Raw genomic sequence first — 18,643 nt, 5'->3', positions numbered from 1 at the left:
AACATGTAGATGTCATGCATGCAAAATACTTACGTTTACTTACTTGACAAAGTGCCTTTGCCCATGAAGACTTACAGCTTTTAAGGTACTGTGGTATTCAGTACTTTTGACATATGTGCTCTGACTTTTAATTAAAATTAGTTTATGCACTTATCATAAAGTAAGGTGAAATAACATGACTCCCTTTGGCCTTATTAATTTTGCCAACACAGACGGTTAAAAAGTCATATATGCAAAGATTAATACAATTTATATTTCAAAGAGGAAAAATATATAATACTGAAACAGAAATCTAGAATATTGTTGGTATGTATCTCCTGAGAACACAAAAGGGAGAAACAATGAATATGAACATCACACATCTTCATCCATCTATAACAGGTGTGGCCAAACTGCGGCTTGGGAGCCACGTGTGGCTCTTTCACTCATATTGTGTAGCTCTCGAAGCCCCCACCACCCCATCAACTGGCATGGGGAAGGCATTTCTCTCTTTACATCACTTCTCCAAGCCAAACCAGCTGGTGGCTTGGAGAATGCATTTAAAAGTTAAAGTTACTTTCTTTCCACCCCTCCCCTCTCCCTCCCTTCCTTCCTTCCTTCCTTCCTTCCTTCCTTCCTTCCTTCCTTCCTTCCTTCCTTCTCTCAGACATCTGACATTTATTCAATGTGGCTCTTATGTTAAGCAAGTTTGGCCACCCCTGATCTATAAAATGCAAATTACAGGATCATGCAGCCTCAGATTGTATTGGGGCTGTGCAGAAGAGGTTTAACCCTACTATCTCCACTTGGTTTCATTAACAGAAATACAGTCCCCTAAAACAAAACAGAACTCTTTAATAAAGTTAATACTTCATTAGCATTTTAAGGGGAAACTCCACCATGTTTTTCAAATACACATCTCTTTCCCCTTAAAATACTAATAGAAGAGCAGGGGAGCTGGTTTTAATTAATGAAACCAAGTGGAGCTTGAAGGATTATATGGCAATCCTCCATCTCTTTCCTGCACAGACCAAGGCAAATTAAGGATGTGTATGCCTGCAATTTACATTTTAAACACAGGCAGAGATACATAATCTCATTTATTTATTTTTTCTAAGAAGGGACTATATATGCATGTATGTAGGGGAACCATGGAAATCATTTGAAGAATTGTGAAGGCAGAGGACTTAAATGAAAAAACAGCTATTCAGAAAGACTGCTCTGAAGTCCAAGTCACTTCCATACCTTGTTGTTCCTATTCTATAATAAAATATTGTATTTTTCAGAAAATGTCACCCATTGAAAATTGCCTGTTGAAGCTGTGATTTAAGGGAATTCTTATGTATGTGTTAAGTAATCATTTTGTTTCAGAGAACATGAAACACAGAACACATCAGTTGGAATGCTATCCTAAAACCAGCGCGGTTTTTAGTGAAAAGCCAGAATGTTTTGGACTAGGATTTGGGAACCCCAGGTTCAAATCCCCACTCTGCCATGGAAGCTTGCTGGATGACCTTGGGCTAGTCACACACTCTTATCCTAACTACCTCACAGAGTTGTTGTGAGGATAAATGGAGGAGAGGGGAATGCTGTAAGCTTATTTTGGGTCCCCACTGCAGAGAAAGGCAGGAATATAAACAAATATATAACTAAGTAAATTAAACCAGTTTATAAACAGTTTAGCATAGGAATTAGTCTATGTTATCATAACTTACATATGTCACTGTAGCACCTTGTTGACTTATGTAAGAAAGGCACATTACCAGTGGCATAAGGGAGGGGTGTGGCTTAGTCAAAACTCTGGTGTTATGTATAAACACTCTCACTGGCCTCAATATAAGTGAAAAACAGCCATGGCCCAACTTAAGATACCAACTGAGTCTGCATCCAACCACTACATAAACCCCAGCCACGATATCTCAGAAGATAAGGGACTTGACATGGGGATATATCTCTGGACAGCAAACACTGTGACAGTGTACAGCTAATCTGCTCAGAGTCTTTACTGGGACTCTGCAATGGAACATATTTTCCAACTGGAAATGTAAGGGTGGTGCTGAAGGAAGGGAGATCTCTGTGCCTCAAATTTGAAATGCTGCACGGGTCCAAATCTCACCCTTTCTCCAAGGATTTTTAAGGCACACAAGGTCCTCCTCTGCTCATTTTATCCTTATAGCAACACTGTATACTAGGCTTGGTTCAAGGCCACCTAGTGAGCTTCATGGCATGGTAGTGATTTGATTCTGGGCCTCCCAGATCCTAATCCAATACTCTAACCATTGCACCACACAGGGTCTCTCTTCCCCTGCCCATGGGCTTACTTTGACTGTCTCAGGAGATCTTTATCCTCAACTATTTTGCATTCTAAACCACTGCCTACCAGCTATATGTAGCTCTGCTCACTGTACCTGATTCCTCGTCAGATGAAGTGTGCTTAGAGCACACGAAAGCTTACATTCTGAATAAAACTTTTTTTGGTCTTAATGGTGTTACTTGACTCCTACTTTGTTCTACTGCTTCAGACCAACACAGCTGCCCACTTGTATCTAACAGTGTCTCAGACTACCACTGGGGTATGGATATGATGAAATGCACAGTGTAACTTCACACACCCAGGGAAAACAGAGCATAACCATGTTTCTGGGTGACAACCAACCAGTACAAACATAACTAAGTGCTTTGCAGGATTGGGGCCTTATGAAGTAGCCCAAACAGAAACTGCAGAGTTCCAATTCAACTGTCTAAAAGAAACTGACATGCATTGGCCCAATGACTATACTTTTACTCTTCAGCAGATGAATCCTGAGATGCAGAGTGAAGTCAGAAAGGCTGTCAGAACTGGTATGCATTGGTGGGTTGCTTCCCTTTATGGTTGATATGATCTTTTCCATGATGGGTGGGTATAGATAGTGTCACTCTGGACTTCAGTGCAGTTGCTAAGTTTGTGGCTCCCTAGAGTTGGGGCCAGACCAAATATTTCCCATGCCCTAGACCACCTTCCAATGCTAGCCAGGCAGCATTGGAGTTCATCTACCAGAACTGGAACAGAGTGCCTGCCTCCCTCTCGGCACCCACCCTGAACTGGGTGCACCCAGAACTCCAGCTGTACCACTGTTGCCCTGCCCAAGCCACAAGAGGCACACCAATCTGAGTTCCTATGCTTGGAACCTGGGTGCACCATGCCCAAGCTCCTGCACCTGGGCCAGACTCATCCACTCTAGCTGCTGTAAAAGGACTAAGATGCACAGGAAGGAGCTGCTGCCACCCTTCAAGCCTGGAGTGTGGGGAGCCCAGGCAGAAGAAAAGCAGACTGGGGAATCAGGCTCTGGGTGGCAGTGGTGGAACAAGGGGTGCTGCTGTTTGGGATTACTGATTTCCACTCACCATTTCCTGATACCCTAGGCAGCTGTCTAGGTCCACCTAATGGGCGGGCCGGGTGGGCCTGGAGTTGGTCTTTTGAAAAACATATTTTCTCTTGTGGAATGAGCACAGGACAGGACAGTAATAGCACTAAAAAAGCACTAAAACTAAAAACAGCACTAAAAAGTTCCCAACCCAACATAAAAACATAGATTATATAAACAAACCAAGACAGCTTAAAGCAACAGTTTCTAGGCTAAGATAGTGTTTTAAAAATCCACCCCTTAATTGAAAACTGGGATGATAAACAGAAAAGTTTTGGACTGGTGCCTCAAAGAAAGCAATGCATGCTCCAGATGAGCCTCAAGGGAAATGGATGCCACTACTGAAAACTCCGGTCTCTGATGCCTTGGACAAAGAGAGGAGGACTTGTGAGGCAGATCTTTACCAGCAGGCTGGACAATATTTATTTATTTATTTATTCATTCATTCATTCATTCATTCCGTGTCTTATATCCCGCCCTTCCCACAAGTGGCTCAGGGCGGCTTACAACAAACAATAAAACAATAAAATATGAGAGGAGGAAATCTTTTAGCTATCTTGGAATCCATGGATTAGGACTGCATTGCACTGTCCACAACCTTTTTGGACCAATTATCAAGAAAGCAAGAGAGAAATTCTGGATACATAGTCTGAACATTTGTGCTTCCCATTGTCTTAACTTGGAGGATAATACTCTTTTGCAGATGTTTTAAATTATTTTTTTTTAAAAAACTTTTATTGGACTTTTGTTCTCCTATGACACATCACTAACAACTCTCTCCAAGTTCAAGATTCTTCAGACTATCACCTAGGCTACCTGTATTATGCACGAAGGTAGAAGCTACAATATTTAAATAATTATAATTCATTTTACTTTTTAATTTAAAAAACTTGCTTCCTAATTTAAAGTTACTATTAATTTAAACCAGCAATTCTACAAATACCTGTATTGTATTTCATTGTATTGCTAATGTTTCAAAGTTTTACATTTTGTACTTTGTCCTTTTGTAATTTTTTTTGTCTGTATTGTGAGCGATACTGAGAAAAAGGCTGGATAATACAATATAGAACAATAAGTTTTAAGCTGCATTTTGGGAGAAATGGGTTCCTTGCAAAAAGGCCAGACAGGCATAATGATTTAATTAAGGAGCTGAAACTTCCTTCTTCACTTTTTACCGTTCATGGGAAAACTCTGATGTGTAAAGAATGAACTACTGGGAAACATTAAACTCCTTGCTAATGTGCTCAGCCCCATGTTCTGGGAAGGGAATGACATTCTGCAATAATTGAATCATGCCGAGTTGCACTCGGCAGATTCCCTGAGGTGATTACATGCTGAACAGAAGCTCTCCAAGTGTCATTTAGGAAATGAAAGTTGAGCTGGATACTAGTAATAAACCAGCACCCTCAAGCTATAGATTTTCTAAGGTAATTTAATTGAAACATACAAATAGTTTATGCTTTATGCCTATGAGAGGGGGTAGCCCTGATGCACAAAGAATTGATTCTGAAGTCCAGCCAACAAAACAGAATTTAGATTGTCCCAGAAAATTAGGAGCTGATCCAGTTTTCTTACTGTCTCTAAAAGCACTACATCACTCTGCTTATAATGGATTCCTTATGATAAATTCAGTTTTTAGATGTATTTACACAAATGGAGCTAGCTGAAGCAGGTCTACTCAGAAGTTAAGTGCACTGTTATTTAGTGGGGATCATCCCTGAAAGGAGTCCTTAAGCATTCAGTCTTAGTTTCATAAAGCAAAAAGGAAATTTGTTGTATCATAACAAATGTTCAGTCTGTCATTTTTCCAGTGCCTGAAACTGAATGGAATCTGATTTAGTGTGTTTGACTTATATTTGATAAGCAGAACTTTAAGAGGTACACCATGCTAATTTTTTGTACTGCATAAATATTTCAAACCTATTTCCAATAGCCAAAAGAAGATGAACCTAAATTTATTTATTACAAAAGAGAAATCAACGATATGCATTTAATGAATATTAAATGCTATGTTCTAACATATGCAAAGTTTGAAATAGAAATTATTTCTGCTGACAAGTTTATAAATATTTTAAAACATGACAGCTCAGGCTCATAAGAGACAAGATACTATGACCTGATCTTCCAAGCATTTTTCAAAGTCAGATTAGAGTTGTGTGCAGCCTCGGCTTAACACAACAGTCCATTTAATCAGTTAAACTCTCACTCTGCATGCATTTTAAAGATCAAATCATCTTCTATATTGTTTTAGATTTTAAAATAAAATTATAGGCAAAAGAGGTTTATTAAAGGGCTAATAATTGGTACATCTGAGGCCCTAGTTACAAGTTACAGTACAATCAGTGTACACTTGACTTTTTGGAAATGCATGCATTGAATAATTCTCATGTTGGACTCTACACACATAAAACTAAATGTATGATACAAACCCTACATTTAACCAACAACTTGTCCCTGATTTCAACTGTGAAGTGAATGCACGTTGGCTGTTTCTTATGAACAAATGTATTCATATACATACAGGATGTAAATGGCTTGTGTGCCATTTAATCAGTGAAACCATACGCATGTTGGAAAGGTTAAATTTTCTGCCTCTCTTTACACTACCCCATCTGAATTGAAGATATGCACAGCTTTAAATTGACTTCAAAAGACTAAATGAGGTCTACATTCTTCTTAGGGTTGTCAGGTCCAACTCAGAAAATATCTGGGGACTTTGGAGGTAGAGCCAGGAGACTTTCCCATTCTTTAAAATAAATAAATAAAGTTACAGTAGTGCAGTTCCCCTGAAAAGAGTCTTCATTTCCCTGCCCCCCAGCAGCTGCACTTTCACGAAATTAAAATGAACACACACACACTCACAAAGCAGCCAAAACAAACAATTTTCTGCTCACACTTTTGTGATCTCCTTGGAGCAATTTATTCATGGAAGTTACAGCATGTAACCATCTGCTGTATTTCAAACAACTTCTTCAGGCTAACAGGAAACTGAAAGAAGTGCAGCCTAGGGGGTGAAGTGTTCCTCCATCCCTTAATCAGGTTCTAGTTAACTCCAGTTTACTATACACACGACTTCAAAAAACAATGCAAAACAAACAGAAAGACTGTACTGGCTTCTCTTCCTTGCTCACATGGTTCACACACTAACTGGGCAGAGCCAAGTGGATCTGTTTTCTCACCCCACCCATGCAGATTCCTCCAGATGAGATTTAAAGGCACACACACACAGTCCAAAAGCAGTTTGCAAGCTTCTTTTAAGCCTGTCAAGGTTTAAAAGCACATTGTGGCTGTTGGGGCGGGCAGGGCTTCCCTCTGCTGGCCAGCTGGCTGGTGGTGGGAAGGATCCTGCAAAACTGGGGGATCCCCTGCTGGGACTTGGGGCTGGGAAACATAATTCATAGTCAAGTCTAGTTTCAACATTCTTACATTTTAAAACAAATTAAAAGAAAAAAATTATGTTCTAAAAACTGTTAACGTACTTTTTTTAGCACACCTATAAAGCTACTCATAGATGACGAGGTGTACTATTGCCAGATCCTCTCATGTAACTGGTTCTCAGAAGTCTATGAGGGGATGCCATGACTGTGTTGAACTCATTTAGAAAGCTGGCAGTCCCTGAAATCTTTTCAGTCCTTCTTTTGAAGATGGAAATCGGTAACCATTTCAATTTATACCTAACACTCACATATAGTTTCTAGCAATAATTTTAGGCCTCCAGACTCAACTAAATGTTTATATAAACCAACTGATTTCAACTGATTTCAATAATCAACTGATTTCAATAGGATAACTCTGGAATAAAATGGCTGAGAGTACTTTACGAGCATACAAACAGATTGTCTCGAGTGCAATTGGTTATGATTGGTGCCAGACTAAAATAAACTCTCCCTCCCCACTTTTAAATTTCAAAATGTGACATAATGACTATTTCCGCTCAAGGCAGGATTGGAATGCATTTGCAACTTGAACATGGCTGAAATTAATGCTTTCTCCCTACACGGTTTTTGGAAGAACATAGATTCTTTAAATTAATAATCTGACATTAAATATTAGAGAAGGCTATTAGGAGCACGATTCCCTCCCACAACTTCTGGGCTTGGAGTTGCAGTCACTGGGGCTATTTGTGGGAGAGGTAGTTGTGAATTTCCTGCATTGTGCAGGGGGTTGGAGTAGATGACCCTGGAGGCCCCTTCCAGCTTTTTGATTCTAGGATGAGTATTCTAGTGTGAATCTATTATGCACCCTGGGAAGAGTCATTATAAGAGAAAGCTATTGCCAGTCAACCAAATCTGGGGGAGTCAACAATTCTGCATCATTTATTCTTTTACTTTTCTCTGCTGATTACCTACATCGCTATTTATTAAACAACAGCTCTGGCATAATTAAAAATGACAAGGCAACAATAACCGCTAGTATTGTGTCTCTGTGATCAATGCAGGGCATTAAACAAAGATCTGACACTTGGCAGATGGGTATGAATAGTGGTTAAATTCATCCTGATTAGCTGGGTGATTGGTATTCACACATGAGAAACAGCAGAGAAGGAGGTTATTAGGGGCTGCCCTGGAATCTGATGATTGGCATAGAGCACTTTGGCAATCGTATTCTGCTGAAACACCAAATCAAAACAGCCTATTAACACAGCACCCAGATATTTTGCATTTCCTCAGTGATATTAAAATTGCAGCTGTTCAGAAGAAGGCATGTATTTTTAAGTAGATTTATAGATGTGAGGGTGGGGTCTGTGTGAGATCCTGAGCCAAATTAGGTTCAACCAGATTTCAGCACCACAGTAGACAGAAAGTTAAGGTGTTTTCACACCTTGATCTTAAATTATTTTTCAATCAGTTTACAAAAGGAGAATGTCATACCCACATGTCACAATGCACACCTGTGATTTAAAGTCACGTTTCTATAAACCATTCATACTTTTTGCACAAATACATGTAAGAGAATTGCAAAGACATTTTCAGTGTATCTCTGAAAGTTCCACTGCACCCAGAGAGCCTGTTGAAGGTTTCATGGACAACAGTATTGCAAAATGCCCTGGGAGGCTGGGGTGTACCATAATTAAATGTGGCCAATGTAGGGAAGTCTTCCAACATATACAAAGATAGCAAGTAAGGGAAAAGAGGCTAGAACCTAGCTCCACATGCTAACTATGCCTATGTAAGAAAAACCTACCATGCATCTCCCAGATGCACTCTAGGGTGGTACAATCACAAATGGCTGTTGCATGAGTTTTTGCAAAATGTTTACACTGGCTCTGAATCTGCTTGCAAAATGACAAGCTTGATTCTTAGTCCCATAAGTAAAACAACTACAGCTTTTACATGTCAAGCATTAAAATATTCAAAAAGGTTACCGGATTTTGAAAACAATTCATTCTAGCTTGAATACTTACCATAGTGAAGTTTGGCTTTTCAAAGAATTACTTTTTTAAAACAACCAGGGCTTTTTTTGAGCAGGAATGTACAGGAACACAGCTCTGGCTGACTTTGTGTCAGGGGGTGTGGTCTAATATGCAAATGAGTTCCTGCTGGGGGGTTTTCCCTACCAAAAAAAAGCCCTGTGCAAAACAATGGTGGTATCAGGGGGTGTGGCCTAATATACAAATGATTCCTGCTGGGCTTTTTCTACAAAAAAGCCCTGAAAACAACACACTATATTTTATAACACAGAAGGATTTCCTAATATGGTATATACTAGAAAATCTACCCTAAATTCCCACTGGCTTAATTTCTCTGTTTCTGACTTTGAACTGTGCGCCTGAGTCAAACGATCTCTTCTAATCAAGTAACAAAAATCCATGTAGTGCAAAACATCCTTTTCTTTAATAATAGGTTCACTAGCAGAACAATATTGTGTCCCTTGGCAAATTCCACACTTTATGTACATTCATTGTTCTTGGGTCACTGCTTCTAATTTCTGAGTTTTTTAAATTTCTGGTTTGTCAGGCATGCATTAGAGGTCATATCAAGCCAGTTTAAGAGAGACAGGTCCTTTGTAGATGTAATTGTATGGTTAAGGCAGTAATCAGTTTTTTAAAAGGGGGACCCACTACTAAACGTGTTCTGTTTCTCAAGACTCAGCAAGGTTCTTATCCTTAATTCTTTAACCATAATGGTATTTGCCATGGCCATTAAGCTTGCATTTGTTGGCTTCTAACTCTACCTCCTTCCATCTTCAATGAGTACTCAGTCAGGCTTATGCAGAATAAAAGATTGACAGTTGCCAAAATAATAGGTAGGAGTGGGAACACCCAGTCTAAATGCACTATATGATGGCATAATGACTTATCAGCATGGAAAGAGGGTACTTTGCATAATGGCAATTACAAGGTGAACCTAACTCAATTATACACTGTAGACTCTTAGACTATTATATACAGGCTTCCCAAGTGCCCTCGAGAGATTGAGGAGCAGGGGAGGGAAATGACCTCCATAGCAATACTATAGGAATTTGTCCTACTCTCTACAGTCTAGGAGATTAGTGGAAATTCCTAGAGAATCAGCTGGAAGTGGCATCACATTAGAATTAGTCTAGAACTAGTCTAGAACTAGTCTCCCAGCATTAGTCTAGAACTCTAGTTGGCGTTGGGGATTCTAATTGTACAATAGATGTCAGATCAATCAAGGAGCTCTTATGCACAGCTGCCTTTGTGAGGAAAAAGCCCCCTCTTTTCCCGAACATCATAGTCATCAGTAGGGTTGCCAGGGCGCCTGGAGAAATGAGCTCGCACACGTCTGGCCAGAGAGTGTGGGCAAAACTATCCAGGAGCCTAAAGGGACTTATGTGTACAAGCACCACAAGTTATGCAGGCATTCTAACCCAGTACAGAGTGCTTGTTAACACACACAAATGTTTCCCCGTCACCGCATGGGCCAACCATGGAGCGGAAGAAGCTGCGCCACCACGGAGCTATCCAGGCGACCGGTTATGCAGCGCTGAACATGGAATGCACCGTGTAACGCTAACACCACTCGTAGCCATCTTCCCGCCAGGTTGGACTTCATTCCCTCATAGTGGAAGGCTCACGTACACACCCTACGTCACCTTTAGCCCGCAAGCAACCCGTCTGTCCCATGAATGGATTAACAGCTCAACTGTTGCTCCTTTTGTCTGTCAAAACCCTGGACAAAGGCTCCTACTCAGACGATGATGGGATAAGAGGAAGACCATCTCCTGTCAAAGCCAAGTCTTTTGTCTATACCGGGGATACCTAGGTCAATATTTGATTCCCTATTGTCACCTCCCCAGATAAGCTTAAGTATTTAGCCATTTCCATTATTCTTCCTGACTGACACCTTGGATCCGCCCCAGGGCCTGTTGCAATCTGGAAGTTTTCTCAGGTACACAGGACCCAGGCGAAGTTCATTGGTCAAGAGCAGGTACCCAATTAGGTGCAACCAAGGAACTCGCCATTGGCTCTGCAAAGGTCCAGCCTTCATGGTCATTGCAGAGCCTCCCCTTTCTCCTCCCCGATACCTCCCATCCCCTGAGGGCTCAAGAGAGTCCTTATAACCTGTGGACTAGCTACCCACAGGTGTGCATCTATCAGTATCCCACCTTCCGCTGCATAGATCCATCCCCGATTCCTGATCAGTTTTGGGTCCCTTACCCATTTCCTCACGTGTCACCCATTGGAGCCTTCCTCGAAGACTGCGGTAGGTAATATTGCCCTGTGTGTCTACCCTTATATGTTCCCTTATCCATCTATTTATATTTCCTAGGACTGTGTGAATGTGTGATTGTATTTTTATCTTGAATGGAAGACTATATTTTTCTTAATAAATTATAATTGGTTTTACTAAATTAGAGTCCTGTTATTGAGCATCACTCTCTGGCTGGTTAATCTTGTCTACAAGATTCCAAGTGAGCCAGGTGCCCACCTAACTAATTCCCCAACCTCGTTTTGAGGGCATTTCGGCTTACACCTTGCAAAGGTACGGGTGAAATTTCTATTACTTTTTCATTTAATTCCTAGTTATCCAGCTAAATCCCCTCACACTCCTCCTTCCCATCCAAGATCCCTCCTTTCCCCCCCTTATTTGGAATTCTTTCAATGCCAGGGGGACTTCCTATCACACTCCCAACCAATCAGATAGCTATCTTTTGAGCTTTCCCAACCCCAGGAATCCCAGTCTTTGTTCCCATTACCAGTCTGCTCCTATGTCAGTGCTGCAATGGCTCCCCCAAAATAGATTGAGAATTTTGGGGGAACTTTATTGACCTTTATTAAGTAACAACGTATTTGTACCCCATGTTACCTTCTCAGACTCAGGGCAGCTACCAAAACAATGAAAGCTCCAAGGACAGAAATATCAAAAGCATCCAGCAACAAGATATATTAATACCCATAGTTAAAACACAGTCAAAAGAATTAACCTCTCCACCAAATGCCCTATGAAATAAAAGTCTTACATGGCTTTTTAAATGTGGCAAGTGAAAGTATCTGCCACAACTATTCTGATAGGAATGCAGTAGGCCTGACAAGCTCTCATTGGGTGGGCGGGGTTTCCCTTATTTGGAGGCTTGCAACCTGCCGGCACAGAGCAGGGGGGGATCCCCCACCCCCAAAGAGCTCCATGTTCACATAATGTGCCCAGCATGATGGTGTCATCTGGAAGTGCTGGGCATGTGTTGCCAGTGCATGATATGCCAGGAACACTCTAGCATTCAGGTTAAAACTCTATAGTATGCTAGAGCGTCCCAAGTGTGCCATGCCCAGTGCAATGATGTAATTTCTGAGTGACATCTTGCTGGGTGCACAAAGTGCATGTGAGATTAATCCTCTGCCAGAGCCAAGGTAAAGCCCTATATAGCCGAGGACCTACCTACCATAGGGACTGTCTCTCCCCATATATTCCCCAGAGGGTACTGCGATCTGGTTCTCAAAATCTATTGCTAATCCCCAGGCCAAGGGAGGTCAAACTGAAAGTCACCAGAGAAAGGGCCTTCTTGATGTAGCCCCCCACTGGTGGAACCAATTGCCAGAGGAGGTGCGGGCCTTGTGGAGCCTTGCCCAGTTCCGCAGGGCCTGCAAGACCACTCTTTTTCAGCTGGCCTTTACTTAAGAATGAATTTACTGTAGAAGGAATATTGTCGCCATGTAAGATGTTAACATCAAGATTTTAGCATCAAATCAACTTAGATGGTTTTAATGCGTGATTTATAATATGTGATTTATAATGCATGATTTATAATATGCATTGTTTTGATTGTTGAAGTTTTTATGTTGTGAGCCGCCCTGAGCCTGCTTCGGCAGGGAGGGCAGGATATAAATTAAATATTATTATTATTATTAAGGTAAGACTTGGCAGCCCTAGAATGCACCTACCTAGAGCTGCCAAGCCCCAGGTGGGGGCAGGGAATCCCCTAGTTTGGAGGCCCTTCCCCTGCTTCAGGGTCATCAGATAGCAGGGGTAGGGGAGGGAAATGTCTGCTGGGCACTCCATTATTCCCTATGGGGACCGATTACTGTAGAGTATAATGTAGAATTGATCTGCGAGTATCTGGGCTCTGGAGGAGCTGTTTTTTGAGGTAGAGGCACCAAATTTTAAGCATGGCATCCGATCATTCTAGTTGTCCTTTTCTGCACTTTTCCCAATGCTATAATATCGTTTTTGAGGTGCGGTGACCAGAATTGCACACAGTATTCTAAATGAGGCTGCACCATCGATTTATACAGGGGCATTGTGATACTGGCTGATTTGTTTTCAGTTTCCTTCCTAATAATTCCCAGCATAGCGTTGGCCTTTTTTATTGCACTCGCACACTGTCTTGACATTTTCAGTGAGTTATCTACCACCACCCCAAGATCTCTCTCTTGGTCAGTATGCCAGTTCACACCCCATCAACTTGTATTTCCAACTTGTAAATCATCAACTTGTAAATCCAACCTTGTTCTCCCAGATAAGAGTTTGTGCACTTAACCACTCTGCCAAACTGGCTCTCTAAATGAGTCAATACTAGCAGAGGAGATTGTAATGAGAAGGCTGTCTGTGGAGTGTAACTAGCACACAAGATTATATCAGGAGACGTGGTTTGTAGGCTAACAGCTTTAAAGATATCTAGCATTTTGAATTGGACTCGGAAGCAGAGCTATTCCTACTCTATGATATACTCTAGGCCTTTGCTCACTCACTACATAAGGTCAGACCTCTACACATGGCTGCTTCCATGTGCTTCTCCTAATATTCTTGCTTGGATTTCTTCCCTTGGATTTTACTGGGTCTAACTTGTTTGAGTGGCCATAACAATTTCTCATCAGGAAATTCCAACATTCCGTTTGTGCATGTCTGTAGGATGTCTAGGTGCCTGGCATTCTTCCCAAATGAACTTCTCCATTAACTGGCTTCCCTGCTACTTTCTCTCTCCTTTCCTAAATTTCTCTCTCTGGACTTCCCATGCTGTTCACTGTGTGTATATCTGTATGGGCATCTGGTGCTATCTGTCTGTTTGATTTTATTCTGATCTTATTATTAGGGTTGCCAGGCCTGGGCTTGCTACCAGCAGTAGACCAATTGGGGTTGTGAAGTGGGGACATGAAGGGAGTGGTTGTCAATGGCATAACATCACTTCTACAGAGTTTGTGGCAATTCCTAGAGAGGAATGATGTCACTGCTGGGTTTTATTACTTTCATGATATGAAGGGGAAATGAAAGCCTGGAAGGTAAGATGAATAGGATTCAAATAATGAAAATGTTTTAATAATAATAATAAATAATAATAAACTTTTTATTTATACCCCGCCCTCCCCACCTAGGCAGGCTCAGGGCGGCTAACAAGACATTTTAAAACCTATGTAAAATAATGTAGATAGCATTATGCATTAAAATAATTCAAATGTATAAAATAAAAATGAAGATTCAGATATGATTTTGTCAGTGGCCTTGTGGGGGTTTTTCAATTTAAAAAGCAGGCGGATTTGTTAATAGTAACCTGATTGCAATATGACGAACAAATATTTAAACATCTTATCTCACCAAAATGGAATTTACAGCAGGTTATCTTTCTAAACCAACAGAAAATGCAAAATGAAAATCACTTTGTGGGGGTATGGGGTTTCCTTTTGTTAGAAAATGTAAAATGGAAAGCAGGGTTTCCCTCCCCCCACCCCCTTCTGTCAGAAAGGATAAATAAAACAGAGAGATGAGAAAAATCAGAATTAACGAGAGGCTGGTAAAACTGCATTTGGACATGGCTAGAATCAGCCCCAGACAACTCAGTAAGGAGCTGCAATGGGTCCATTTCCAGTAATTGCTTCTACAGTGCAGCAAACACATTAACAAGAACCCAAAAGTGAGCCTAGTTTACTCCAAGATTTTTTTCCTGCAAAGTATGCTTATCTGACACAGTTGTTCTAGCAGTTACTTAAACCTGCATAACTCCCTCTCCAAGGCTGTTCTTGTTTTCTGTTTATTTAAGTGAGACAGTGGGCAATGCAGCCCCAGACCTGGATGGTTCAGGCTAGCATGCTTTTGTCAGACCTCAGAAGCCAAGCTAAGCAAGGTTAGCACTTGGAGGGAATACCAACAAGGAAGTCTGTGGAAACCTGCTAGTTACATACTTATACTGGTGGTTCTAATTATGGGCTTACACCCAGTACAGACACAGAGGCATGCAATGGCAAACTACTTATGTTTGTCTCTTGTCTTAAAAACCCTATGGGGTATCCAGAAGTTGGCTGCACCACCAATTCATATACTTTACAATAACATGAACAAAAAAGTTGTTCTTTAAACAAACGAAATATATTTGTGGCATTTTTAACCCACCTCTCTCCAAAAAAGGGACTCAAGTCAAGTTATTTAAAACCGTAATAAAATGGAAATAAAACATCCAAACAATATTTATTTGTCCACAGTAACTCTTTTTCATGTATATCTGATCAGCTAATATTCAAAGCACAAGCTTACTCCTGATTGCTAGGTAATAAGCGACAGCCTTTCACACCTATAGAAGATTCCTGGGCTATATGATGTACTTTGATCTGAGCAACCAGAGGACTCCCTGATAGGTTCTGCGCTTCAGCTATATTATCTTGACTTACATCACTCTTCTTTGCCTTGTTTGAACTTTTAATTGCTGTTTTCTCTTCTCCGCTGCCTGACACAGGCGGCTTCATCTCTGCCTCTGTCAGGCTACAAAGGCCAAACTAGACATTATATGCAGCTACAAGTAACTTTCCCTCAACCTTAAAGAAAAAAACACAAAAGCAGCTTTGAGAAACTTGGAGTTTGTGGAAGGAGAGTGCAAGCGATAGCAAGCTGCTTCACCCTTTCTAATCCAGCTGTTTATTAACACAATAGTCCCATGCCTGCCACACTATGGGTGGAAAGAAGCTGGGGGAATGACAAGATTTTGAGCAGAAAATAAAAAAGTAATAATTATTTTGTTACTCCTCCACTTAACATTATAGCCTCTGAAGACTGATTTTGGGTTTTTTTTTTTAAATTGCTGGATAAAGTTAAATGCATTTTTAAAAATAACTTGTTTTGGTCACCTCCAGTCCTGCTAGTTAAGACATACGTTACAGCAGTAGTTCTAATTATGGGCTTACACCTAATACAAACTAGGGCCGCCAACTGCCTGGGGAAAAAAAATGTCCTTTCCCTTTAATGGAGACTTACTGGGATATTATTTTCCAGGTGATGTTATCTACCTTCATATTATTAAGGGATGGAGGGATTTTCCACTGCTACATTTGCATAGATTGGTTCCCATCTGCTTAATATTTTCTGATCACGCTCTAACACTACTATTATTTGGTTCATTTAGAGTTAAAGCAACCACAGAGTGTGCGTTTTCTGCTGTACGCGCTGCACACATGGCAGGCACAGTATGTTTCCAACACACAATTTATTACGTTTTCTACTTTTAACCAAGCTATGTTTGAGATCAAGTTAAATAAGTAACACTGCAATCCTAAACAGAGTTACACCCTTTTAAACCCACTGACTTCAATGGATTTAGAAGGGTGTAATTGTGTTTAGGACCGCACTGTAAGCATGTTACAGATTTTTCCATGTGTTTTACTACTAATTTTTTACAAGCGTCTGTTTTGGAATCAAAATATGCCTAGGCTTTCCAGCTGGTTAGAAAACTGAAAGCAAAGCTTGTTCCTCATCATTGCTAAAGAATTTGATGAGGTTGTTGACCTACCAGCTACACACAAAATTCAATTCATTTGTATTGAAGTGAAGAATGAGCTGTGCTGTACGTGACAAAGTTCCCTATCCATCTCTGGGTACCTGGTAAATCAACCTTGAACTCTCACTGGGTAATCTATTTAGGTCCATGTAGAGATGGGTCTGGGTACAGCATGGAACAGCTTAGCTTGGGTTCTCCATACTCTGGACAGTGGATAAAGTTGTAAGTACCAGGTAAAATTTTAGTTTGAGAATTTTTCAAAGGACAGAAGAAAAGGTGTGATATTCCCACATGAGGTGACAATAAAGATTTATTCAGGGGAAACCACCCTAAATATTCAGGGGTCAGAACAAAGGGAGTATGCTGCAGTGGGATACACTTCTTATGTAAACATGTTTTCATACATGTACCAGTTTTAGAATGGACAGTCCCTTGCTAGCCACATTATCCTCCAGTAGTACTTCCCTTTATTGGCTGAATTTAATTATCATAAAAGTAGAAAGAAATTGTTTTCAGCTGTGTTAATCCAAAGGTAAAATCCAAAAGCAAAGCCACAGTCCACGTAATGTCTTTTATTAGGACCAACCAACCAGTGTGAATTCAATGTAACATGGACTGTGTTCTTGGTTTTGGAGTTTGCTTTTGGACTGTAGACAACTACTGAATAATCAAGAGCTCTTTCTTCATCACGGAATCACTGACAGTGAGGAACTGCATGGACAGAAGTACAATTCACTACATACAAAGAAAGTCACAGAGTGATCAAAATTAGTGTGCAAGATTGTGTAGCAAGATGGGTGTCCTTGATAGTATAAGCAACTCATTGGTGAACTTGTGCCTAAACTAACAAGTCTCCATGCTTATTGAGAGTGTCTGACTGCATAATGTGAGCACCCTGAGCTACAATTAAGCCAGAATTAGCAAAATTGCACTATGGTCCTAGAAAAGTCTCTAAGGCTGAAGATAATAGTGGGAGAAAAGAGGCACTGGAAAACATAAGTGGAATTAGCAACAGCCTAGTCTATTGCTACTAAGATCAAGATACAAAGGCAGTTCATGAAGAGGCACACAGCCTGGTAAATCATACTATGGTAGGCTTCCCAATCCCCAGGTCTCAGCGGGGGATCCCCTGGTTTTACAGGCTTCCCCCTCCCCCCAGCCAGCTGGCCGGCGGGGGAAGCCCCTCCCCCACAGCCACCATGTACCTCTAGATCTCCAGCAGGATCTGCAAACAGCAGGATCTGCAAACAGGTTTTAAAATATGTCTGTGCCTTTAAATTGGAGCAGGAAGTACTTCATGGGGAAGGGTTAACAACAGCAGACTTCATCAGAGTGCAGCCCCTCCGTTTGTTTTGCTTTTGTTTCAGACAAGTGAGTGTGTGTGTAAAAGAGAGCAGCGTAGCCCCTGTACTTTCCAGACCTCATTGTGGAGGCACCAGAGAAAATTAAGCATGTGTATGAGAGAGAGAAAGGAAGGAAGGAAGGAAGGAAGGAAGGAAGGAAGGAAGGAAGGAAGGAAGGAAGGAAGGAAGGAAGGAAGGAAGGAAGGAAGGAAGGAAGAAAGAAAGAAAGAAAGAAAGAAAGAAAGAAAGAAAGAAAGAAAGAAAGAAAGAAAGAAAGAAAGAAAGAAAGAAAGAAAGAGAAAGAAAGAGAAAGAAAGAAAGAAAGAAAGAAAGAAAGAAAGAAAGAAAGAAAGAAAGAAAGAAAGAAAGAAAGAAAGCGGGGGGAGGGGAGGGAACTCTATTATTCCCTTGAAGTTCAATTATGTTTGTCACACCCTTGATCCTGGCTCCGCCCAATGTCTCCTGGCTCCACCCCCAAAGACTCCTGGCTCCACCCCCAAAGTCCCCAGATATTTCTTGAATTGGACTTGGCAACCCTACACTATGGTATTCTCCATTAATATCTATAGATGTGACCTTTGAACAATCAGAAATAAAACTGATTTGTTTGAAATGTGGGGTTGAAGGACAGTTATATGGATTCCACGGGCCACCAAAAAGACAAATAAGTGGATTCTAGATTAACTCAAGCTGGAATTCTCCATAGAAACTAAAATGACTAAACTGAAGCTATTGCGTTTTGGTCACATCATGGGTGGGATC

At 40.9% G+C, this 18,643-nt stretch overlaps 1 protein-coding gene across 3 annotated transcripts in view; it reads right to left on the bottom strand.

Annotated features, from left to right (window-relative positions):
• Positions 1-18,643, bottom strand: part of LOC132590524 (stAR-related lipid transfer protein 13-like) — a 207,256-nt gene that overhangs the window by 112,003 nt on the left and 76,610 nt on the right. The window lies entirely within an intron of this gene.

Source organism: Heteronotia binoei, unplaced genomic scaffold (genome assembly GCF_032191835.1).
Source record: "Heteronotia binoei isolate CCM8104 ecotype False Entrance Well unplaced genomic scaffold, APGP_CSIRO_Hbin_v1 ptg000122l, whole genome shotgun sequence".
Taxonomy (NCBI): domain Eukaryota; kingdom Metazoa; phylum Chordata; class Lepidosauria; order Squamata; family Gekkonidae; genus Heteronotia; species Heteronotia binoei.
The sequence above is the reverse complement of the archived record's forward strand: the minus strand, read 5'-3'. Positions and strand labels throughout refer to the sequence as shown.